General features: G+C 38.0%; 1 pseudogene; it reads left to right on the forward strand.

Moving 5' to 3' along the window:
- Nucleotides 1–17,913: 17,913 nt before the first annotated feature.
- LOC145813805 (uncharacterized) lies at nucleotides 17,914–20,422 on the forward strand (annotated as a pseudogene).
- The last annotated feature ends 5,233 nt before the right edge of the window (nucleotides 20,423–25,655 follow it).

Genomic DNA, 25,655 nt, shown 5'->3' on the forward strand with positions numbered 1-25,655 from the left:
TCTTCTCTCTCTTACTTTTCCAAAATCACCATTGTTGAGCCTCTCACTCTAGACTCTACCTTCTCTCTAGGTTTTGATCTAGTAGGAGTGATTTACTCACCTTTGGCCTTTACAAAAAAGTTGTTGATCGTCGAGGGCTTCATTTTAATCTGAAAATCTCAGGTTTTGGAGCACGTTGGGTTTTGTCGTCTTCTCCTTTGGGACTCCGAATTTGAGGTAGGGATATCCTACTCCTCTCTATGGGTTTTGTCTTTAAATTTTGGTATTTTGAGATGTTGGGCTTGGTTTGGTAATTTTGTGAAAGTTTGGGACTTTTGTGTAATTTTACAAAAGTTGGGGTTTTATTCATAATAAACCTAGATGCATGTTTGGCATGAAAAGAATGGAATGATTGTTGAATCATTGATGAAAATGGGACCTAAGGGTTGAAATGTTAATTATGGGAATTGCCCTAACTACATTGTTTAATTAATTGGGATAATTAATTGAGAAGAATGAAGAAATGAAATGTTGATTGAATATCCATTTGTGCATTTATTTTCTGTTTTAGAAATAACTGCTTTGGGCTATCGGTGGAGGATAGTCGTGATTGTTGTAGACAATGCATGATGATTAGGTAAACTGAAACTAATCAATGAAATGTGTCATGGAACTTGACGGTTGATAGAATACATTATTTGTATGTATTGGGTGATTGTATATAGAACCATTGTGTTTGTATACGTTATGTGTAGAGGAGGAGATAGGGGATGTACTCCGCGGTTTAGGGGAAGATAGGGGATGTACCTCTAAACCGGATAGGTATTGGGAGGAGATAGGGGATGAACTCCGTAGACACAGCTCATATGCTTGTCTAGAGAAGTGAAGATAGAGCTCATATGCTTATCTTTGTGAAGTGTGGATACAGCTTGTATGCTTATCTGAATGTGAGATATAGTTTTTATACATATCTGTGGAAATGATGATAGAGCTAGTATGCTTATCTGTTGTTAAAGGGAAAATGAAAAGTAATTGGGACTTGTAAGTCGTTGACATAAATATGTTATTTATGTGATTGTATCGGTGTTGACCAACTATCAATTGCTAATGTTTTAGTCATTGTCCATGGTTGGTTTAGTGCATTTCTACTGGGCTGTGGCTCACCCTATATGGGAATATCATTTTCAGGTACAGGATGCATGCCACCTCCAAGGACATAGCTTGGGAGGCTAGAGGCGGACATAGTGTAGTTGTTTTACTTTTGATGTATTAGTTGTAACTTCAAGCCAAGGGCTTAATGTGTAAACGAGTTAGTACTCTTTTGTTGTAACCAAGTGTTAACTTGGAAAGCTGTAAGCCCGTAGGGCATTTTGTTTTGATGTTAACATGTAATACTTATGTAATGAAACTCAATAAAATAAAGGAATGTGGTTAGTTTATATGTAAATGCATGTCGTATTTGAGGGCGTTACAACTTGGTATCAGAGCGTACCGGATTCGAATACTTTGGGTACGTGGGAAGTGATTAGTATCACAATGGGTTTGTCTCGCTTGATAGAGACTTAGATATAGTATCATATGCTATGGGCTTAAGTGATAACATGCTTATGTGACTATGTGGGTATGGGATTTAATTTCTGGGATATTGATTGGATCCTTGAGTTTCTAGGAGTCTTGTTGGAAAAGCACTTGATCAATGCTGTTTCTAACCGGAACTCTAGTAACGTCTCGGGACTATCATTATCCGGAAATGAAATTCGTAAGTGCTTATGTGTTTATGTGCTTATGTGGAGTGAATTACAGTTGTCCATGTATTAGGACGTGAGTGTTTAGTTTCGGCACATTTATGAATGTGCTAATGTTCTGTGTTGCCTTTATTAGGATGTCAGGACGAGGAAGAGGTGCTAGGCGTGGTAGACCTGCGAGGCAGGAAGTACCGTTACCTGGTGAGATTCCGGCAGTGCAGGAGGGAGTTGGGCAGGCCAATGTGGCCGAACCAGTAGGTCAGCAGGCTATGGGTGCCTTGGCCAGAGAGATAGCAGGAGCTTTGGGTATTCTTAGAGCTGGGAATCAAGCAGCTGAGACAGGGCCTTCCTTCTTGAAGAGGGAGTTCTTTCGGTGTAATCCGGACGAGTTTATAGGGGATCCTAAAGAGCCGCTTAAGGCAGATGAATGGCTCGAACAGACAACGAAGACGTTTGAGATGCTTGGCATCGAGGACGGAGCACTGAAAGTGACCTTGGCATCCTTCCAACTGAAGGGAGATGCGGGTCAATGGTGGAAGTACGAGAAAGCTCGTGTTGGTGGTACTTGGGAGGCGTTTGTGAATGCTTTTCAGGAGAGGTTTTTATCAGCAGCAGCTAGGGAGAAGCTGAGGGATCAGTTTAGCCGGCTTAATCAGCAGGGCTTGTCAGTGGCCGAGTTTGAGGCTATTTTTACCAGTCTGTCTAGGTTTGCACCTGAACTGGTGGCGTCTGAGGAACGCCGTTGCTATGAGTTTGAGCAGAAGTTGAGGCAGGGCCTCAAGTTGAGAATTGGTGGGTCTTATATTCGAGAGTATAGACACCTAGTGGACGCTGCAGTTCATATGGAGCTTATGATGCAGGAGGAGGATGAGGGTCAGAGAGGCTCCAAGAGGAGCCAGGATAGTCAGGGTGATGGCAGGAGACAGAAGGGTTATAACCCTCAGCAGTCTCAGGGTGTAGTCTCTAGATCGACCTTTCCAGTGCCGAGTGTAGGCTCGGGGAGAGGCAGTCAGGGGGAATTCACTTGTTACAAGTGTGGCCAGCTGGGTCACAAGGTTTCTGTTTGCCCGCAGAAGGGTGGGGGTCAGAAAGCTGCTTCTTCTTCAGCTAGACCGCAGAGTCAGAGTTTGGGCAGGGGGCAGCTCTTGACTTGTTATCAGTGTGGACAACCTGGGCACATGAAGAGGTTTTGCCCACAGTTGAGTGCCACTTCGGGAGCGTCTGGTTCTAGGCAGACGCAGGGTTTTCAGCCAGCTTAGTCTGTGCAGGCCTCGAGGGCCAATCCGGGAGTTTCGTCATCCCAGTCTGTGCAGCAGTCTTTTGCTCCGAGAGGTGAGCAGGTAGACCAGGGGCCTACGGGGCGCGTGTATGCTGTTACCGCGCAGGATTTAGTACCGGCTCCATCAGTAGTGAGAGGTACTTTTCTGTTTTGCAACTCAGTTGCTAATGTGTTGATAGACACGGGTGCATCTCATTCTTTTGTATCTGCTGCATTTGCATCTGTTTTGGAATTGGAGTTAGCACAGTTAGCATCTCCTATTTGTGTGATATCGCCTTTGGGTGGTGAGTTGATCCTGAAACAGGGTGTTAGAGGATGTGATATAGAGGTCGCCGATTATAGGCTTCCTTTTCCGTTTGTTGTCATGCCCATGAAGGGTTTTGATGTTATTTTGGGTATGGACTGGTTATCGTCATACCGGGCTGTTATTGATTGCTACCGCCAGAGGGTCACGTTATGTACCTTGAGCGGGGAGTGGTTCCATTTCTTGGGAGACCGGGTTGGTAGTTTTTGCCACCGGGGTATGATTCGCGAGGGCGAAGTGAGCTTAGTAGTCTTTTGGCTAGTGTTGAGACTGGTGAGTGTGATGAGACCCAGGTTGTATTGCCGAGGGTGGTTTGTGAGTATTCGGATGTTTTTCCCGAAGATCTTGTTAGTTTGCCACCTCACCGAGAGATAGAGTTCTCTATTGATTTAGTGCCCGGCACGGCGCCGATTTCTATGGCACCTTACCGTTTTGCTCCAGCAGAGTTGGTTGAGTTGAAAGTTCAGCTCCAGGAATTGCTAGATAAGGGTTTTGTTCGCCCTAGTGTTTCACCGTGGGGAGCACCGGCACTCTTTGTTAAAAAGAAAGATGGTGCCTTGAGATTGTGTATAGACTACCGGAAGTTGAATCGGGCTACGGTTAAGAATAAGTATCCTATGCCCCGTATAGATGATTTGTTTGACCAGTTGAAGGGTTCCCATTGTTTCTCTAAGATAGACTTGAGATCGGGTTACCATCAGTTGAGGGTCAGGGAGGAAGATATTCCTAAGACGGCATTCCGTACGCGGTATGGCCATTATGAGTTTTTGGTGATGCCATTCGGGCTTACCAATGCACCGGCAGTCTTTATGGACTTGATGAACCGGATTTTCCGGGAGTTCTTAGACCGATTTGTGGTTGTTTTCGTGGACGACATCCTTATCTATTCGTCTTCTGAGGAGGAGCACGAGGCACACTTGAGAGTGGTGCTTGAGTTACTTAGAGCCCATAGGCTGTATGCCAAGTTTGGGAAGTGTGAGTTCTGGCTGAGGGAAGTCAAATTCTTAGGCCATGTGGTATCCGGGGAAGGGGTGTCTGTTGATACATCCAAGGTTGAGGCAGTGCAAGATTGGGCACAGCCTAAGAGTGTGTTTGAGATCCGCAGTTTTCTGGGATTAGCTGGGTATTACCGTCGGTTTGTGAAAGATTTCTCCAGGTTAGCGTCACCGTTGACTAGGCTGACTCGGAAGGGAGTCAAGTTTGTGTGGAGTGAGACTTGTGAAAAGTCGTTCCAAGAGCTGAAAGTTAGATTGACCACCGCTCCGGTGTTGATTATTCCGGAGAGAGGGTTGGGTTATGCGGTTTATTGTGATGCCTCACGAGAGGGTTTGGGTTGTGTGTTGATGCAAGAGGGGAAAGTGGTAGCTTATGGCTCACGTCAGTTGAAAATACACGAGAAGAATTACCCCACACACGACCTAGAGTTAGCAGCTGTGATCTTTGCCTTGAAAATCTGGAGGCACTACCTTTATGGTGAGAGGTTCGAGGTATTCTCGGATCATAAGAGTTTGAAGTATCTGTTTACACAGAGAGACTTGAATTTGAGGCAGAGGAGATGGATGGAGTTCATCGAGGATTATGATTTTGAGTTGCATTATCATCCGGGAAAGGCCAATGTTGTGGCCGATGCCCTTAGTAGGAAAACCATTAGTGATGTAGCTTGTATAGCCATCCGGGAATGGGAGATGTTGGGAGCACTTGGCGAGTTTGATTTGCTACTGGGCGAATCTGTCGAGGCTGCGGCCTTGTTTTCTGTTGTTGCGCAGCCTACACTTGTGATTAGAGTGTTAGAGGCACAGAGAGGTGACCTTGAGGTAGAATCCCTCCGAGAGAAGATCTCCAGTGGGAAAGTTGAGAAGGGTTTAACGGTGTATCCCGACCTGAGTGTGAGATACCGAAACCGTTTGTTTATACCGGAGTCTTGCAGAGAGGAAGTACTCCGAGAGTTTCACCATTCGCGCCTTGCGGTGCATCCGGGAGGTACTAAGATGTATCAGGATTTGGGTCGCCAGTTTTGGTGGCGGGGTATGAAGAGAGATGTGGCTGTTTTCGTATCGAAGTGCCTTACTTGCCAGCAAGTGAAGGCCGAGCATCAGAGGCCAGCGGGTTTGTTGCAACCCTTGCCTATTGCCGAGTGGAAGTGGGAGCATGTCACTATGGACTTCGTTGTAGGTCTTCCGAGGACTCAGCGGGGTAGTGATGCTATTTGGGTGGTTGTAGACCGGTTGACTAAGTCGGCGCACTTTATTCCTATGCGCGTGAGAGATTCGGTAGATCATCTTGCCGACCTGTATATTCGGGACGTAGTGAGATTGCACGGGGTCCCAGTGACGATCGTCTCAGATAGAGATCCTCGTTTTACTGCTAGGTTGTGGCAGAGTTTGCAGAGTGCCTTGGGCACTAAGTTGACCTTTAGTACGGCTTATCATCCTCAGACTGACGGGCAGTCCGAGCGTACTATTCAGATCCTCGAGGATATGCTTCGGGGTTGTGTCCTGGACTTCAGTGGGACGTGGGAGAGGCACTTGCCATTGGTAGAGTTTGCCTACAACAACAGTTTTCAGTCTAGCATCGGTATGGCACCGTTTGAGGCCTTGTATGGCCGACCGTGTAGGTCTCCAGTGTGTTGGGCCGAGGTGGGTGATGCACCTTAATTGGGTCCAGAGTTAGTTAGGGAGACGACGGAGAAAGTTGAGCTTATCCGTAAGAGGCTTGTTACAGCCCAGAGTCGACAAAAGAGTTATGCCGACCGTAGGAGGAGGCCTTTGGCGTTTGAGGTAGGTGATCATGTCTTTCTGAAGATATCACCTAGACGAGGCCTGATGAGGTTTGGGAAGAGTGGGAAGTTATCCCCTCGGTTTATTGGTCCTTTTGAGATCCTTGAGAGGATTGGTGAGGTTGCTTATCGATTAGCCTTACCACCGCAGTTGTCCGGAGTGCATGACGTGTTTCATGTGAGTATGCTTCGGAAGTATGAGCCAGATCCATCACATGTGTTGGATTGGACTGATTTAGAGGTAGATGAGGATGCCTCGTATGAGGAGAGACCGGTACGGGTCTTGGATAGGCGGGATCAGGTCCTGCGTGGCAAGACCATTCCTTTGGTGAAAGTCTTGTGGAAACATCACGGAGTGGAGGAAGCCACTTGGGAACGTGAGTCGGGAGTCCGTGAGAAATATCCAGACTTGTTTGTTGATATGTAATCTTGTATTTAAATTTTACTTTTTGTTGAACTTAAGAGCTTTTATATATGTCTTAAGTTGTGAAACATTGAAAATGTTTTGATTATTGGAAGTATGTTTGGAACTTGCCTCATATGGAAGTTGAATGTGACACTATATGTGTTGAATATATTGTTGAAATTGGAAAGATAGTGCATAATGTTAATGCATGTTGAAAATACATATGTTGTTTACATATTGTGATATGTCTCTTGTTAAAGGGATGGGATGACCGGTAATGGGTCGAATTGTTGAATGTTAAATTGTAACATTGTCTAAAATGAAGGAAAACTTGTTTTGAAAACTTGTGCTTAATTTCAGGGGCGAAATTCTTTAAGGGGGGGAGGTTATAGCGATCCCGGGTTTACCCTTGTTATACCGTGATCCGGACATGTGTCCGTGGATGTTGGTAGTTGTTTATTATTTTGTTTACATCCTTTTACTTCGTATTTGAGTTATAGGATGTGTTGGGCGGATTTGTTTCAGGTTGGTTGAGTTTAGAAAACAAAACTAGTTGCCCAGATTTTTGGCCTGTACGCTCGAGCGGAGGTGTTGGCGCTCGAGCGGGTAATACACCCATCCAGTAGTTGTTGTGCAGTGTTGTACGCTCGAGCGTGGAGTTGGCCGCTCGAGCGGATCTGTGTGAGTGGCCGCTCGAGCGTATGGTTGGGAGCTCGAGCGGAGTCCTGGTTCTGCAAAAGTGCTGGGCGAGTGCATTCTGCGCTCGAGCGGGCGGTTGGCCGCTCGAGCGGAAGTCTGTGAGTGGACGCTCGAGCGGGGTGTTTTACGCTCGAGCGGAGACCTGGGTTAAAGTCCCGAAATTGTGACTTTTCAAATCACTTTTTCACTTTCTCTTCTCTCTCTTACTTTTCCAAAATCACCATTGTTGAGCCTCTCACTCTAGACTCTACCTTCTCTCTAGGTTTTGATCTAGTAGGAGTGATTTACTCACCTTTGGCCTTTACAAAAAAGTTGTTGATCGTCGAGGGCTTCATTTTAATCTGAAAATCTCGGGTTTTGGAGCACGTTGGGTTTTGTCGTCTTCTCCTTTGGGACTCCGAATTTGAGGTAGGGATATCCTACTCCTCTCTATGGGTTTTGTCTTTAAATTTTGGTATTTTGAGATGTTGGGCTTGGTTTGGTAATTTTGTGAAAGTTTGGGACTTTTGTGTAATTTTACAAAAGTTGGGGTTTTATTCATAATAAACCTAGATGCATGTTTGGCATGAAAAGAATGGAATGATTGTTGAATCATTGATGAAAATGGGACCTAAGGGTTGAAATGTTAATTATGGGAATTGCCCTAACTACATTGTTTAATTAATTGGGATAATTAATTGAGAAGAATGAAGAAATGAAATGTTGATTGAATATCCATTTGTGCATTTATTTTCTATTTTAGAAATAACTGCTTTGGGCTATCGGTGGAGGATAGTCGTGATTGTTGTAGACAATGCATGATGATTAGGTAAACTGAAACTAATCAATGAAATGTGTCATGGAACTTAACGGTTGATAGAATACATTATTTGTATGTATTGGGTGATTGTATATAGAACCATTGTGTTTGTATACGTTATGTGTGGAGGAGAAGATAGAGGATGTACTCCGCGGTTTAGGGGAAGATAGGGGATGTACCTCTAAACCGGATAGGTATTGGGAGGAGATAGGGGATGAACTCCGTAGACACAGCTCATATGCTTGTCTAGAGAAGTGAAGATAGAGCTCATATGCTTATCTTTGTGAAGTGTGGATACAGCTTGTATGCTTATCTGAATGTGAGATATAGTTTTTATACATATCTGTGGAAATGATGATAGAGCTAGTATGCTTATCTGTTGTTAAAGGGAAAATGAAAAGTAATTGGGACTTGTAAGTCGTTGACATAAATATGTTATTTATGTGATTGTATCGGTGTTGACCAACTATCAATTGCTAATGTTTTAGTCATTGTCCATGGTTGGTTTAGTGCATTTCTACTGGGCTGTGGCTCACCCTATATGGGAATATCATTTTCAGGTACAAGATGCATGCCACCTCCAAGGACATAGCTTGGGAGGCTAGAGGCGGACATAGTGTAGTTGTTTTACTTTTGATGTATTACTTGTAACTTCAAGCCAAGGGCTTAATGTGTAAACGAGTTAGTACTCTTTTGTTGTAACCAAGTGTTAACTTGGAAAGCTGTAAGCCCGTAGGGCATTTTGTTTTGATGTTAACATGTAATACTTATGTAATGAAACTCAATAAAATAAAAGAATGTGGTTAGTTTATATGTAAATGCATGTCGTATTTGAGGGCGTTACAGGCTGTGGCCTTGTTTTCTGTTGTTGCACAGCCTACACTTGTGACTCGAGTGTTAGAGGCCCAGAGAGGGGACTTTGGGGTAGAATCTCTTTGTGAGAAGATTTCCAGTGGGAAAGTTGATAAGGGTTTGGCAGTGTATCCCGACCTCAGTGTGAGATACCGAGACCGTCTGTTTGTGCCGGAGTCTTGTCGAGAGGAGGTACTCCGAGAGTTCCATCATTCACGCCTTGCGGTGCACCCGGGAGGCACTAAGATGTATCGGGATTTGGGTCGCCAGTTCTGGTGGCGGGGTATGAAGAGAGATGTGGCAGTTTTCGTATCTAAGTGCCTTATTTGTCAGCAAGTGAAGGCCGAACATCAGAGGCCATCGGGTTTGTTGCAACCCTTGCCTATTGCCGAGTGGAAGTGGGAACACGTCACTATGGACTTCGTTGTGGGTCTTCCGAGGACTCAACGGGGTAGTGATGCTATTTGGGTGGTTGTAGACCGGTTGACTAAGTCGGCGCACTTCATTCCTATGCGCGTGAGAGATTCGGTAGATCATCTTGCCGACTTGTACATTCGGGACATAGTGAGGTTACACGGGATTCCAGTGACGATCGTCTCAGATAGAGATCCTCGTTTTACTGCCAAGTTGTGGCAGAGTTTGCAGAGTGCCTTAGGCACTAAGTTGACCTTTAGCACGGCTTATCATCCTCAGACTGACGGACAGTCCGAGCGTACTATTCAGATCCTTGAGGATATGCTTCGGGGTTGTGTTCTCGACTTTAGTGGGTCGTGGGAGAGGCACTTGCCGTTGGTGGAGTTTGCCTACAACAATAGTTTCCAGTCTAGTATCGGTATGGCACCATTTGAGGCCTTGTATGGCCGACCGTATAGATCTCCTGTTTGTTGGGCCGAGGTGGTGATGCACCTCTGTTGGGTCCGGAGTTGGTGAGGGAAACGACGGAGAAAGTTGAGCTTATCCGTAAGAGGCTTGTTACAGCACAGAGTCGTCAGAAATCTTATGCCGACCGTAGGAAGAGACCTTTAGTGTTTGAGGTGGGTGATCATGTCTTTCTGAGGATATCACCTAGACGGGGTTTGATGAGGTTTGGGAAGAGCGGGATGTTGTCCCCTCGGTTCATTGGTCCTTTTGAGATCCTTGAGAGGATTGGCGAGGCTGCCTATCGTTTAGCTTTGCCACCGCAGTTGTCCGGAGTACATGACGTGTTTCATGTCAGTATGCTTCGGAAGTATGAGCCGGATCCATCACATTTGTTGGATTGGACCGATTTAGTGGTTGATGAGGATGTCTCGTATGAGGAGAGACCGGTTCGGGTCTTGGATAGGCGGGATCAAGTTTTGCGAGGCAAAACCATCCCTTTGGTCAAAGTTTTGTGGAAACATCATGGAGTGGAGGAAGCCACTTGGGAACGTGAGTTGGAAGTTCGCGAAAAATACCCGGACATGTTTATCGATTTGTAATCTTGTAATTTAGATTTTGTAATATTATAGAACTTAAGAGCCTTACATATGTCTTAAGTTGTAAAACATTGAGTATGTTTTTATAAATGGGTGTATCTTGAAACTTGCTTCATTATAGAAGTTTAGTGTAACATTGCATATGTTGATTACATTGTTGAATGAGTTGTTTATATCATGCACTTGAATATGATATGGGAATTGCTAACATTGAAAGGAATAATGCATAATAGTGATGCAGGCTGAAATATATGTTGTTTTATGTACACATTATGATATGCTTATTGATAAGAGATGAAATGACCAGTTTTGGTCAAGTTGTTTACTATTGAATTGTCATATTAAAAAAAAAAAAGAAAGAGAATCTGTTTTCAAAAAAAACTTATGCTTAATTTCGGGGACGAAATTCTTTGAAGGGGGGGAGGTTATAGCGACCCCGGTCTTTTCCCATTTGATTATTGTTTCCGGACTTAGGTTCCGTAGCTCCTGCCATTGTATTATGATTGTTACCATCCTTTAGTTTACTATTTCTGAGTTGGGGGATGCATTGGGCAGGTTGGTAGCAGGTTGGTTGAGCTTGGGAGCAAAGGGTTGCTGCCCAGAATTTTGACCCTTCGCTCGAGCGAGTAGTTCTTCGCTCGAGCGAGCTCTTTGTTTTGGTCCGTCGCTCGAGCCAGGGTTTCTTCGATCGAGCGAGGATTGCGTTTTGTAGTAAGACCTGTGAGCAGAGGTTTTTGGCTCGAGCGAGCTTTTCTTCGCTCGAGCGAGTTAGTTCGTTCTTCGCTCGAGCGATAGTTCCTTCGCTCGAGCGTGTGTCTGGTTACAGACCTGAGGGTTTGAGTTCTTCGCTCGATCGAGTTTTCTTTCGCTCGAGCGAGCTTTTGGGTTGTTGGCTCGAGCAAGGCTTCCTTGGCTCGAGCGTAGCTTCTCTGTGTCTGGTCGCTCGAGCGACCAAGTCTTCGCTCGAGCGAGCCTGTCAGGTTTAAATAGGCAGCAGCGTGTTTCAGATCTGTTTTTCATACACTTTCATATTCCAAAACCCTAGTTACGAGTTTTCTCTCCCTATACACACCTTCTCTCTTAGGATTGATCTACTTAGGGTGTGTTTCTACTCTAGATCCTTCATTAAAAAGTGTGTGTGAGTCGAGGGCTTCGTTTTAATCTGAATTGTTGGTTGTTTGGAGCACTTTGAAGTTTGGGTCTTCATCTCCATCTTCTCTTTTGGGGCTATTTCTTCGAGGTAGGGATTTCCTACTCCATTCTATAAGTTTTGTTCTAAGTTTTGGTATTTTGATAAGTTGGGGTTACTTTGATAATTTTGGGGAAAAACCCTAGTTGTTTAAATTAATTAATTTGTATAATTAATTTAACGGAATTGGGGAATTTGGTTAAATTCATGAAATTGGAAAATTTATTGCTTAAATGGTGTAGTTGGATAATGTAAATCACTCGCCCATTGAATTGTTGATATATTTATTTCCAGTCTAGAAATAACTGTTTTGGGCTATCGGTGGAGGATAGTCGTGATTGTTGTAGACATTGCATGTGGATTAGGAATAACTGAAACTAATCACATTGGTTAAGTCATTAATTTTGACTATTGCATTGATACAGAAAATACGTGTATTGATTGAGCATTGCATTTGCATACATTGTTTTGTGTGGGAGGAGATAGGGGATGTGCTCCACGGTTTAGGGGAAGATAGGGGATGGACCTCTAAACCGGATTTTGTTTGGGAGGAGATAGGGGATGGACTCCATTAGCATCACTTTTATGTGTGCTTATTTATATAGAAGTGTTTTTATTGATACAACACTAAAATGTGTATCAATCTGGAAGTATGAAGTGTTTTGATTTGAGCTTGAGTCTCATTTGTTTGTTGATATTGGAAGGATGTGAATATGATATATATAATTCACTGTTGTAAGTTTGGCCAGGTTCTGAGCCATGTTGATAAAGTTGGAAAGTAAAGCGTGTCTTAGACAATAGTGTCATGAGACTGTAAAATGAAGTAATTGATTATCTTGGTTAACCATCTGTTGAATGCTATTGCTTTATTCATTGCTTATATGTGGTTTAGTATATTTCTACTGGGCTGTGGCTCACCCTTTATGGGAACATCATTTTCAGGTCCAGGTGATAAGCTACCTCCCAGGACTTAGCATGGAAGGATTTGAAATTTGAAGACTATCTTTAGTTGTTTGTTTTTATTTGATAAATAATCAAGCCTAGGGCTTTAATTGTATTTGAGTTAGAACTCATAATTTGTGTCCAAGTGTTGGCTTGGAAAGATGTAAGCCCATAGGGCATTTGATTTGATGTTACATGTAATGTTTTTATTTAGTAATACTCTGATGAATGAATTAATAGATTGTTTTCTTGAAATAATGCATGTTGATGATATACATATATTGGGTTTATTTTGAGGGCGTTACACAGCATGCTTGCCATGGGGCTAATCGCTTATATGATATAACTTCCTGAATGCCTGTGGGTGAAGGTTGGATTACTTGAATTAGGACAATTCATTGAAATCCGCATTTTAGCCTACTCGCGAGTAGCAAATTTCAAACCATTTTCAAACAAATGAAAATGCAATGCTTTGTTCCAAATTGGGCGATCTAGTCTATACTTGTGTGTTGTGCGCATCACATAGTAAATTCTAGCTAATAACCGGAATAAGAACGCATATGTTTTCAAAAATAAGATATCATGCTTAGTAGAGGCTGATCTTTGATCGGGTGAGTGGGGGTGCTCATTGCATGACCTTTCCCAATCGTACCCAAGTTCCCGAGCCGAGGCAACTTTGGTGATGACAAACACCTGGCCTTAGGCACGAGTGAGGGTTTCCTAAATTCCCCCAAAATAAATATTTAGATGGCGACTCTGTATCTGGCAAAGCAGTCCATGTTTGGCACTTCTTTACAAAAATCAGTTTTCCAAAATGATTTGCCAGATTTGGACTCTTTGGTGATTTATCAATCTCGCATCGCACATTGTGAGATCAGATTAAGAACCGTGACATTGAGTCCGAACTGTAGCATGAAGCCCAAGGACGCGTCTACAGGTAATTACCAAGATAACTATTTGCAACCATAGATAAATGATTTAATTTTTGAAGGATTTGATCTTCACTCAGACCATCGATATTCCATTCGTATAACTTTTTAGCAGATACAGAAAATTGATTATTAAGATTAGTTTCTTCATATTGGAGATCAGGTGATGTGGGTCGAGAATACCAATTTTTGGTAAAAGTGGTTGGAGTTGGTTTAGGATAATAAAGTTTATTAAGATTAGTCGATTGAAATTGTTGAGCTAAAATATTAATTTCATTATCAGTTGTATCAGTTTCTGTTTAAGTAGAAATAGGTTCTAGAGTATGTTGTTGATTTAAAATAGTAAGACATTTTTCAGTAGAAGGAGAAGCATGTTCAGTAGTTAATTTAGAAAATAATTGTTCTATAACTTTGACAGTAGAATTATCTTTAGTTATTAGACTGTCTCGTTTAGACCGATTACTAGGTAAATTTAATAGTGGTTGGTCCAAAGTTTGTTTACTAGAAGAGGTATGGTTAGCTGAATAATCTTCTAAGTTGGTTTCTATCTTATCTAATTGTTTACCTATCATTTTTAAACATTGATTAGTATAATTATTTTGTTCAATAACTTTTTTAATTTCAGGGTCAGTGCTAGTTAACTTAAAGCGAGAGGCCTGAATGGTAGATCCTTGATGTTCAATGAGTATAGTAGATAAAGGAGGGTGCCTAGAACGAACAGTAGTATTAGGAGAAGTATTCTATTTATGTTTTGTGATTGTTTTAACTTTTTTGTAATGATCTTCTAAATATTCAAAGAAAGGAATTTCAATATTATGTCCAATCATAAATTTGTACCATTTTTGAGTGATTATGGATTGTTGATTAGAATCATATTTAAGTCGATAAGCATGACGTTTGGTTTTATTAATTTTAGATTTAAATTCAATGTGTAATTTATCAAGATCGAGAGCAAAAGGTTTACTAATAGTCATTAATTGAACATTAATTGGAGGTATAATCTCGAAATCAGTTTGAGTTAGGGAATCTTAAGATTCAGTGTTATCTTCAGGTAAATGTGTGTGTGTTGAATAAATAGGATTACTAATTTGAGAAGTGGTAGAGTTATCTACGCCTTTTATTTTACTATAGGAAGTTTGACCAATATGAATTTGACTATTTTTTCTAAACAAATGTGTATTAAATATTTCGTCTTCAGTTTCAGTATCAGTAGGTATACTAGAAGTACTATGACGAGAAGATTGAGATCGATTAAATTTAATCCTAACAGATCCATCAATAAATTGTTGTATATCTTGAATATCTTGACAAGTAGATTGTCTTTGATTATGTTTGTAATTTTCATTAACTGTAACCCATTGGTCAGGGAGAGTAATATTTTTCCATTCAATCATTTGAGGAATATTTATATTAGTATCATTATTACTACTTTGGATTAATAAGGTTTTGTCTTTAGGACTTTTATGTAAGGCTTGAACATTTAAATTGGTTTTAATACATTTATAATAAACACGATAAATTAAAGCAATATTATGAACTATTTCTTTCATGTTTGTAAATGAGCCATGTAATTGAATATTTAAAGTTAAAGCATCTAATATATGAAGGTCTCTAAGACTAAGAGTAAAATCAGGAAAGCAATTAAAATGAACGGGTCCTTTGTGAAGACCAGTTTCCATCATACCCATTAAACAATCATTATAATCAAGAAATCGAGCATCTCTTAAACATAGTAAAACAGAAGTATTTTTACCTTGTTGTGTTAATGGTTTGATTCCAACTTGAATTAACCCTAAATGAATAAAATTGTGACCAATTTTTATATGACGTTTAATAGTATTAGCATCAAATAATTGACAAGTTTCTTTAGGCTTTTCTAAGGCATAGACTTGTTCTAAAGTTTTAACATGAAGATTAACATTAAATGTATTCTGGATAAAAGTAGTTTTGTAAATTTCTTTAATTGGTAAACGAGGTATATTCCAACTTAAATCAATTTTATCATTTTGTATTTCTATATCTTCTTCATTGATTACTAAACCTTGATTAGGTATAGAGGGTAAAGTTGTTGACCTAGAACTAACTGAAGAATTACTTCTAAATAATAGACTCATTTTTCTAGAAATAAAATAGTTTACAGTGAGCTCAATACATTGTCTAATTTTGTCATGTTTTCACATACTATGTGTTCACACATACCCAGTTCGGAGAACCCCTAAGATCCAAAACTGCCTAACCAAAGGACTTACCTAGGACTTGGGACGAAGGATGGGTGGCTAATAGCAACGTGGAAAGACACGGATAAAATTTGAACAGATTAAGCCAAAAGCCTATAAGCAAGTTCAAAGTAGAAGAATGAGGAGACAAAGAAATAATTTTTCAATTAGTAACAGAAAGCAACATAACTTGGCTATAATTTGGCAACGTATAGTGCTATTTTGCCAAATTATAGCAATAGTACTCCAATGGTCATTTGTTATTTTGGCAAATCTCAACCAACTTTCCCTCCAAGTTTGTAGGTGTTGTTTGGATTTAGGTTTTTTTGGGATTTTTTTTTCTCCCCTTTTGTGACATTTTTTTACCTGTTTGTCAAAAATAAATAAATAAATATATATATATATATATATATATATATATTATTTCCACTAGACAAATAAAAAAATAAAAAAAATGAAAAATTGGAAAAAAAATTAAATATAATTCACCCTACCAAAAAACATATCACTACATATTTAATAAATTTTTTTAACTACACATAAAAAATAAATAATCACCAATTATCCACCAACAATCATCCATCATTCGCTCATCATTAATTCACCAACAACCATTCATTATTAACCCAGTATTCATTCACTAACAACTATCCATCCAACAACCATCCATTATTCATCCACTCATCTAACAACCACAAATTATTTATCCACCCACATTCACCCACTCACCCATCCACCTACAATGAACAATTTGACTAAAGCCATATTGAATGGAGATTTTGATGAATCTTCATCGTCTAATGATGATATCATCATGATACAACTGTTCACAGCGCAACAAAAAAGAATACAGACGTTAAGTCTAAACCAACAAACCAGACGAGTTGGTTCCACAAGTGGTCGTCGATACATTAATCGTGAAAGGGTCAAAGGCCACGAACAAATTTATAGAGATCATTTTGCAGATAATCCTGTCTATCTAGAAAAATATTTCCGAAAACGTTTTTGAATGAGACGGTCATTGCTTGTTAGTATCTTAGAGCATCTCCAACTATTGCTGCTATAATGCTATTGCTATTGCGATAATTTAGCAATGAATAGTGCTATTTTGTCAAATTATAGCAATAGTGCTCCAATGGTTATTTGTTATTTTGGCAAATCTCAACCAACTTTTCTTCCAAGTTTGTAGGTGTTGTTTGGAAATAGGTTTTTTTGTAATTTTATTTTATTATTATTATTATTATTTTTTGCCTTTTTTAAAAAAAATTTACCTCTTTGTAAAAAAAAATTATATATTTATATTATTCCCAACTAAACAAATGCAAAAAATAAAATTAAAAAAAAATTGGAAAAAAAATTAAATATAATTCACCTTACCAAAAAACTTATCACTACATATTTAATAAAAAAATTTAACTACACATAAAAAATAAACAATCACCAATTAGCCACCAACAATCATCCATCATTCGCCCATCATTCATTCACCAACAACCATCCATTATTAACCCAACATTCATTTACTAACAACTATCCATCCAACAACCATCCATTATTCATCCACTCATCCAACAACCACCCAGGCCCGGCCCTGAGGGAAGGCCCAAGAGGCCTGCGCCTTGGGCCCCCAGATTTGGGCTGAAAATAGGGCCCCAAAATTTGATTTTTTGTTTTAGATATAAAAAAAAAATCCAAATGTTATAAACCAAATTGAATATAGGCCCAAAATATATATATATATATATATATATATATCATAATAGAGGCCCATAACAAAATCAGTTGGCTACATTAATCATTATGAACATGGGCCCAACCAAGATATACCTACCTGGAAGAAGAATTCACATGGGTCTTTACAATTTGATTTTGACGAAACACATTTGTCATTTTGAGAAGAACAAAACACGGCAGCACAACAAGCACCTCATAAGAATGAAATGAAACACATCTCTGTTCTGTCTCCTCCATATTTGATGAAACCATGAGTCTTCTTGCATTGGGCATCAAAACTGTGTCTCTCTCTCTCTCTCTCTATATATATATATATATATATATATATCACATTTAAATAGAGGAAGTTTTTGCCCTAATTTGTTGCCCTAATTTTTCCCCTAATTTTCCTCTTAATTTCTTGCCCTATAATTTTATTTTTGTTGTGTTCTAATTCATGTTTGGTTGATGAAGATTTTTCTTGCCCTGTATCACATTTATTTTTGTTGCCCTAGATTTTTGATGAAAGTCTATAATTTTTGTTGTGTTCTAATTCTAAAAATATATTATTTGCAGAGATCAGTGATTGTGAATTTGTGTGGATTTGTGATTATATAGAGTAGTCATCATGCCTCCTAGGAAGTATATTTCTGGATGTGAAAAAAGGAAAAAGAAGCAAAAATTAGAAAATTTTATTCAATCTCAATCGAGAGCGCTTGATAAATTTTTTGGTAACAAGAAACAAAAAGAAAGTTCATGTTTGGTTGATGAAGATTTGGTAATTGAAGAACTTAATAAATGTAATGAGAATGATAATGAAGATTTGGGTGTTGAAGAGCCTATTGAATGTTTGAATGAGAATGACAATGAAGATTTGGTGAATGAGAAAGCTACTGAAAGTGAAGATTTTAATGTTGAATATGGACCTTTAAATATTAATGACCCAAGTAATTGGGACAAGATTGATCAGAATTTTAGAGATTTATTAGTTGAAAGAGGTCCTATAAGAAGTGATGTTGTCAATTTTCCTAGAGATGACAAGGATAGGCATTTCTCCTCTACACATTACATTCGAAATTTACCAAATGAAGAGAAGCAAAATAAGAAATGGCTAGTATATTCAGATGCTTCAAACAAAGTATTTTGCTTTTGTTATAAATTATTTAAGGAAGATGGGAACAAGACTCAGTTGGCTACTAATGAATTTAAAGATTGGAAGAATCTAGGTCACAGGCTTAGAAGTCATGAAACTAGCAATGAACACATGACTTGTATGAGCAAATGGATTGAATTGGAAAAAAGATTGCAAAAGAATGAAACAATTGATAAAGGTGTTCAAGAACAAATCAATAGAGAGAGAGAACATTGGAAAAAGGTGTTACTAAGGATAATTGCTATTGTGAGAACTCTTGCTAAAAATAATTTAGCGTTTCGTGGAGACAATGAGAAGATTTATCAAGAAAGAAATGGTAACTTTTTGAGTTTAATTGAAATGATTGCTCAATTTGATTCGGTAATGCAAGACCACCTTCATCGCATTGAAAGGAATGAAATTCATTACCATTATCTTGGTCACGAAATCCAAAATGAATTGATACAGATGTTAGCGGGTGGGATCAAAAGTACAATTGTGAAAAGAATCAAAGAAGCGAAATATTTTTCAGTTATTCTTGATTGTACTCCAGATGTTAGTCATGAAGAACAAATGTCTCTTGTAATAAGATGTGTGGATGTTTCAACTAATCAAGTAAAGGTGGAAGAGTTCTTTTAGAATTTTTAAAGGTGGATGACACATCGGGATTGGGTCTTTTTAATGTACTTAAAGAGGTATTGTGCACACTCCAACTTGATATTGGTGATATAAGAGGGCAAGGATATGATAATGGCTCTAACATAAAAGGGAAACACAAAGGTGTACAGAAAAGGCTACTTGAAATAAATCCTAGAGCATTCTACACACCATGTGGTTGTCATAGTCTTAATCTTGCACTATGTGATATGGCTAACTCTTGTCCCAAAGCTATCTCTTTGTTTGGAGTGTTACAACGTATATATTTATTGTTTTCATCTTCTACAAAGTGGTGGAAAGTTTTCAAAGATCATGTGGAAGGTCTCACATTGAAGCTATTATCACAAACAAGTTGGGAAAGTCGCGTTGAAAGTGTTAAAGCAATAAGATATCAAGCTCCACAAATAAGAGATGCTTTAAATAATTTGGCAAATCTTGGTGAACCCCACAATACAAAGAGTGAAGCTGAGTCTTTAGCAACATATGACATTGAGAACTTTGAATTTTTGCTTGGCATGATTATTTGGCACAATTTATTGTTTGCAGTTAACTCAGTTAGCAAAATATTTCAAAGGGAAGACATGCATATTGATGTTGCTATAATTCAGTTAAAAGGACTCATTACCTTTCTTGAAAAGTATAGAGAAACTGAATTTTTGGATGCCATGATTGAGGCAAAAGAAGTTGCTACTCTAATGGAAATTGATCCAGTATTTCGTGAAAAGCGTGTCATTCGCAGAAAGAAGCAATTTGATGAGAATGGTAGTGAAGAGGTGACACTGACTGCTGAAGAATCTTTTAGAGTTAATTACTTTATGTATATAATTGATCAAGCTCTTTCTTCACTTAAGAGTAGGTTTGAACAATTTCAAGTATATGAGGAAAATTTTGGATTTCTGTTTGATTTAAAAAGTTGAGTTCTACCAACAAGGAATGTTTGAAGACTTATTGTGTTAATCTTGAAGATTTTCTGAAACACGATGAACTTTCTGATATTGATGGGAGAGATCTATTTTCAGAATTGAATATCTTGAAAGAAGTTTTACCGGAAGGAATCAAAAGGCCAATTGAAGTATTAAATTATTTGAAAACAATGGATGGTTGTTTCCCAAATGCATGGATTGTGTATAGAATTTTGTTGACTATACCTGTTACAGTGGCCTCTGAAGAAAGAAGTTTTTCAAAGTTGAAGTTAATCAAATCTTACCTTCGGTCAACTATGTCACAAGAAAGATTGAATGGGTTAGCTTTGTTATCCATTGAAAAGGATATGGTTGATAAATTCGATTATGCAAACTTCATTAGTGATTTTGCAACTAAAAATGTGAGAAGAGTAATGTTTATGTGATAGTTGGTTCAATTGTAAACTGGATATTGCTAAACTATAAAGCAACAAAAACAAATTTTTAGTTTTTTGAGGTTTTTTGAGTATTTGTAATGATTGCTTCCTATCTTAATATATGAAAGTAAATTTTTGTTTATAATTTTAATGATTATATGTGCAAATAATTTTTTATCCATTTATCCATCAACTTTTTTTTTTTTCAATGTAAGAAAGTCCCCATTTCCGAAGGTCGCCTTGGGCCCCCTAAATCTCAGAGCCGGCCCTGCAACCACCCAACATCCATCCTTCATTCATTCACCCACAATTTTCTCTATAAATATAATATAAGGTTTTCTACAATTTTCATATTCACCTACCCATCATTTTCTTATCTTTTAAACTCTCTGTACCCACCTAGAAGATTTTCTACAATTTTCATATTCACCCACTCACCTATCCACCTACAATGAATAATTTGACTAAAGCCATATTGAATGGAGATTTTGATAAATCTTCATCATCTGATGATGATATCATCATGATGCAACTGTTCACAGCGCAACAACAAAGAATTCAGACATTAAGACTAGACCAACAAACTAGACGTATTGGTTCTATAAGTGGTCGTCGATACATTGATCGTAAGAGGGACAATGACGACAAAAAAATTTATAAAAATTATTTTGCAGATAATCCTGTCTATCCAGAAAAATACTTCCAAAGATGTTTTTGAATGAGACGGTCATTGTTTGTTAGTATCTTAAAACATCTTCAACCATTGCTGCTATAATGCTATTGTTATTGCTATAATTTAAATGAATAGTGCTATTTTGCCAAATTATAACAATGGTACTCCAATAGTCATTTGCTATTTTGGCAAATCTCCACCAACTTTCCTTCCAAGTTTGCAAGTGTTGTTTGGATATAGGTTTTTTTGTTATTTTATTTTATTTTTATTTTTTTTTGTCTTCTGTGACATTTTTTTACCGGTTTGTAAATAAAATTATATATTTATATTATTCCCAACAAGACAAATAAAAAAAATGAAAAATTGGAAAAAAAAAAAAGTTAAATATAATTCACCCTACCAAAAAAATATATCATTACATATTTAACAAAATTTTTTAACTACATATAAAATATAAACAATCACCAATTACCTACCAACAATTATCCATCATTCGCCCATCATTCATTCCCCAACAACCAACCACCAGCAACCATCCATTATTAACCCAGCATTCATTCACTAACAATTATCTACCCAACAACCATCCATTATTCATCCACCCACCCAACAACCATCCATCAGTCACCCATCCACAATTTTCTCTACACATATAACACAAGGTTTTGTACAATTTTCATATTCACCTACCCATCATTTTCATATCTTCTAAACTCTCTGTACCCACCCAGAAGATTTTGTACAATTTTCATATTCACCCACTCACCCATCCACCTACAATGAATAATTTGATTGAAGCCATATTAAATGAAGATTTTGATGAATATTCATCATCTGATGATGAATTCAACATGATGCAACTGTTCACGGCGCAACAACAAAGAATATAGTCGTTAAGCCTAAATCAACAAGCAGAACGTCTTGGTTCCACAAGCGGTCGTTGATACATTAATCGTGAGAGGGTCAAAGGCGACCAACAAATTTATAGAGATTATTTTGCAAATAATCCTGTCTATCCAGAACAATACTTCCAAAGACATTTTCGAATGAGGCGGTCATTGTTTATTAGTATCTTAGAACATCTCCAACCATTACTGTTATAATGCTATTGCTATTGCTATAACTTGGCAATGAATAATGTTATTTTGCCAAATTATAACAATGGTGCTCCAATGGTCATTTGCTATTTTGGCAAATCTCGACCAACTTTCACTCTAAGTATGTAGGTGTTGTTTGGATACAGGTTTTTTTTGTGATTTTTTTTTATTTTTTTGTCTTTTGTGACATTTTTTTACCTGTTTGTAAATAAAATTATATATTTATATTATTCCAAACTAGACAAATATAAAAAATTAGAAAAAAATTAAATATAATTCACCCTACCAAAAAACATATCATTACATATTTAATAATTTTTTTGAACTACACATAAAAAATAAACAATCACCAATTATCCACTAACAATCATCCATCATTCGCCCATTATTCATTCACCAACAACCATCCATTATTGACCCAGCAGTCACTCACTAACTACTATCCACCCAACAACCATGCATTATTCATCCATCCACCCAACAACTACCCATTATTCATCCACCCACCCAACAACCATCCATCATTCACCCATCCACAATTTTCTCTATAAATATAACACACGGTTTTCAACAATTTTCATATTCACCTACCTATCATTTTCATATCTTCTAAATTCTCTGTACCTACCCAAAAGATTTTCTACAATTTTCATATTCACCCACTCACCCATCTACCTATAATGAATAATTTGACTAAAGCCATATTGAATGGAGATTTTGATGAATCTTCATTATCTGATGATGATATGATCATGATACTGTTCATAGCGCAAAAATAAAGAATACAGACGTTAAGCCTAAACCAACAAATCAGAGGTGTTGGCTCCACAAATGGTCATTGATACATTAATCGTGAGAGAGTCAAAGGCGACAAACAAATTTATAGAGATTATTTTGCAAATAATCCTGTCTATCCAGAAGAATACTTCCGAAGACATTTTCGAATGAGGCGGTCATTGTTTGTTAGTATCTTACATGATATTCAACAAGCGAATGAGTACTTCATCCAAACCCGTGATGCCACTGGTGCTCCTGGATTATTCGATGTGCAGAAGATGACTGCAGCACTTCGGATCCTGCGGTACGGCGCGCCTGCTGATGCTGTAAATGAGTACATTAGAATCGAAGAAAGTACTGCAATTGCCATCTTGAATTTTTTTACGAGATCAATTATTGCTACCTATGAAGCCATTTACTTAAGATCCCCAAATGAAGCAAATGTCGCCAGATTATTACAAGAGGGAGAGTAACTCGGGTTTCTTGGAATGGTAGGGAGTTTGGATTGTATGCACTGACGTTGGGATAAATGTCCAACTGCCTAAGCCAGTGCTTACACTAGACACTACCACAAACCAACAGTTATTCTCGAGGCAATTGTCTCCTATGACTTGTGGATTTTGCATGCTTTCTTTGGCATGCCTAGCTCTCTAAATGATATTATTGTTCTTGACAGGTCGCCTTTATTTGCTGAATTAACTAGAGGACGTGCCCCTCCTGCCAACTACACTATCAATAATCACGCGTATACCATGGGGTATTATCTTGCTGATGATATCTATCCTCGTTGGGCAACGATTGTGAAAATAATATCTCAACCTCAAGGTGCAAAGAGACAACTATTTGCAAGGATGCAGGAGGCATGTCAGAAGGATGTCAAAAGGGCATTTGGAGTGCTCCAAGCATGATTTAATATTTTCAGAGTTCTAGCTAAAGATTGGAGTGATGAGGACCTGTACTACATCATGAAGATGTGCATTATTTTGCACAATATGATCATTGAAGACGAACGTGATATTCTAGAAAATGAACGCAGTGCAGCATAACTTGAGATTGATACCAGTAATTTGGGTTGTCAAGTGTCACGCGATCCGAATGAGGAGTATGCTCAATATATGTTGAATCGGCAGAGGATTAGATCTACTAGCCCATAATGCAATTTGTAATGATCTAATTGAACACTTGTGGTCCCGAGCTGGAGAGTTAGATTAAGTTTGTATTTTATCTTTTTAATGATAGTTAATGTCATTTAATGTCAGTTAATGTCTTTTTATTCTAATAAAATTATCTTCATTTATTGTCTTTTTATTTTATCTTTTTATTGCCTTCATTTGAAAAAATATATTTATTTTTTTGCATTATACTTTATTGAAAAATTTCATTACATTGTAAAGTACAAAATAATATCACATTGTGAAGTAGAAAATACTCAAAAATAAAAAAATAAAAACATGAAATTTCATTACAAAATAAAAATTACATTGCAAATAAAGACTAACAATCACATCAAAAAATAAATCATATTGCAAAATTTAAAAATATATTATCTCGTAATTATTCATCAAGAGATAGGGGAAATAAAAATTTAGGCTGCTCACATTTGAGGATCACTTGGCAAAAATCTCATTTTTTCGCATTGTGTACTACGCTTTCATCTGAGGGTCCAAATGAGAAATATCCGTAGTCATTATTATGTATTCTTCCTTTTTCATCTTAAAGTCATTTTTTTCATCTCAAGTTCTTTCATCTCCTGCAGTGCTTGAATCCTTTTTTCTTTTCTTTCCTCTTTTTTCTTTTCTTTCTCAGTAAGGTGCTGGTTAAATGTCTCCAATTGTATGCTCAATTTTTGGACTTCAGTTTCAATGACTTGATTTCTCCGAAATAATTCTTTTGCAGCTTTCCTACCCATAAGTCTTTTACCCCTTGCAGAGACACTGCCCTCACCAGCAGTTGGATTGTTACCAACACTTAGACTGTTGTTATCTTCAAGAGAAATGCAATTATCCATAGGGGAATTAGGGGCTGAATTAGGGGTAAACGTTGTATGCATCATTGATTTTACTATATTCGTAGGAGCTACATCTTGCCACCTGATATTGTCTTGCAAGATTAGCCAACAATGTTCAAAAGCAAAATATTTGTTTTCATCTTGATGATATAACAGTTTTGCTTGAAGCATCTGTTTAAAAAAATTGAAACATTATTTAATTACTTAATTTTTATACGATACCAGAATAAGAAACTCATCTTGCCACCTGATATTGCCTTGGAAGATTGGCTAACAATGTTCAAAAGCAAAATATTTGTTTTTATCTTAATAGTATAACAGTTTTGCTTCAAGCATCTGTTTAAAAAAATTGAAACATTATTTAACTACTTAATTTTTATACGATACCAAAATAAGAAACTAAACATAATAACTGAATATAAAAACTTACTATATCAACTTGAGAAATCCCACTTGAGTGAATATTTTCGACTTGCGCTAAACACACCCGAAATTTGTTACAACATTTCATGATTATACCCCATCGAGATTGAATAGACACTTGTGTTCTGGACTGATCATTCTGAAGCAAGCAATAATTTTTGTAAATTCTCCCCTAAAAGTCAGCATACGATTGCGAATTGCCAACAATTGGGTCTTCCGAAATGTGACACCAAGATTTACAAATTGCTATATCTTCTTCAATGG

This window comes from Camellia sinensis, chromosome 15 (assembly GCF_055761805.1).
Source record: "Camellia sinensis isolate YWXY chromosome 15, ASM5576180v1, whole genome shotgun sequence".
Lineage (NCBI taxonomy): Eukaryota > Viridiplantae > Streptophyta > Magnoliopsida > Ericales > Theaceae > Camellia > Camellia sinensis.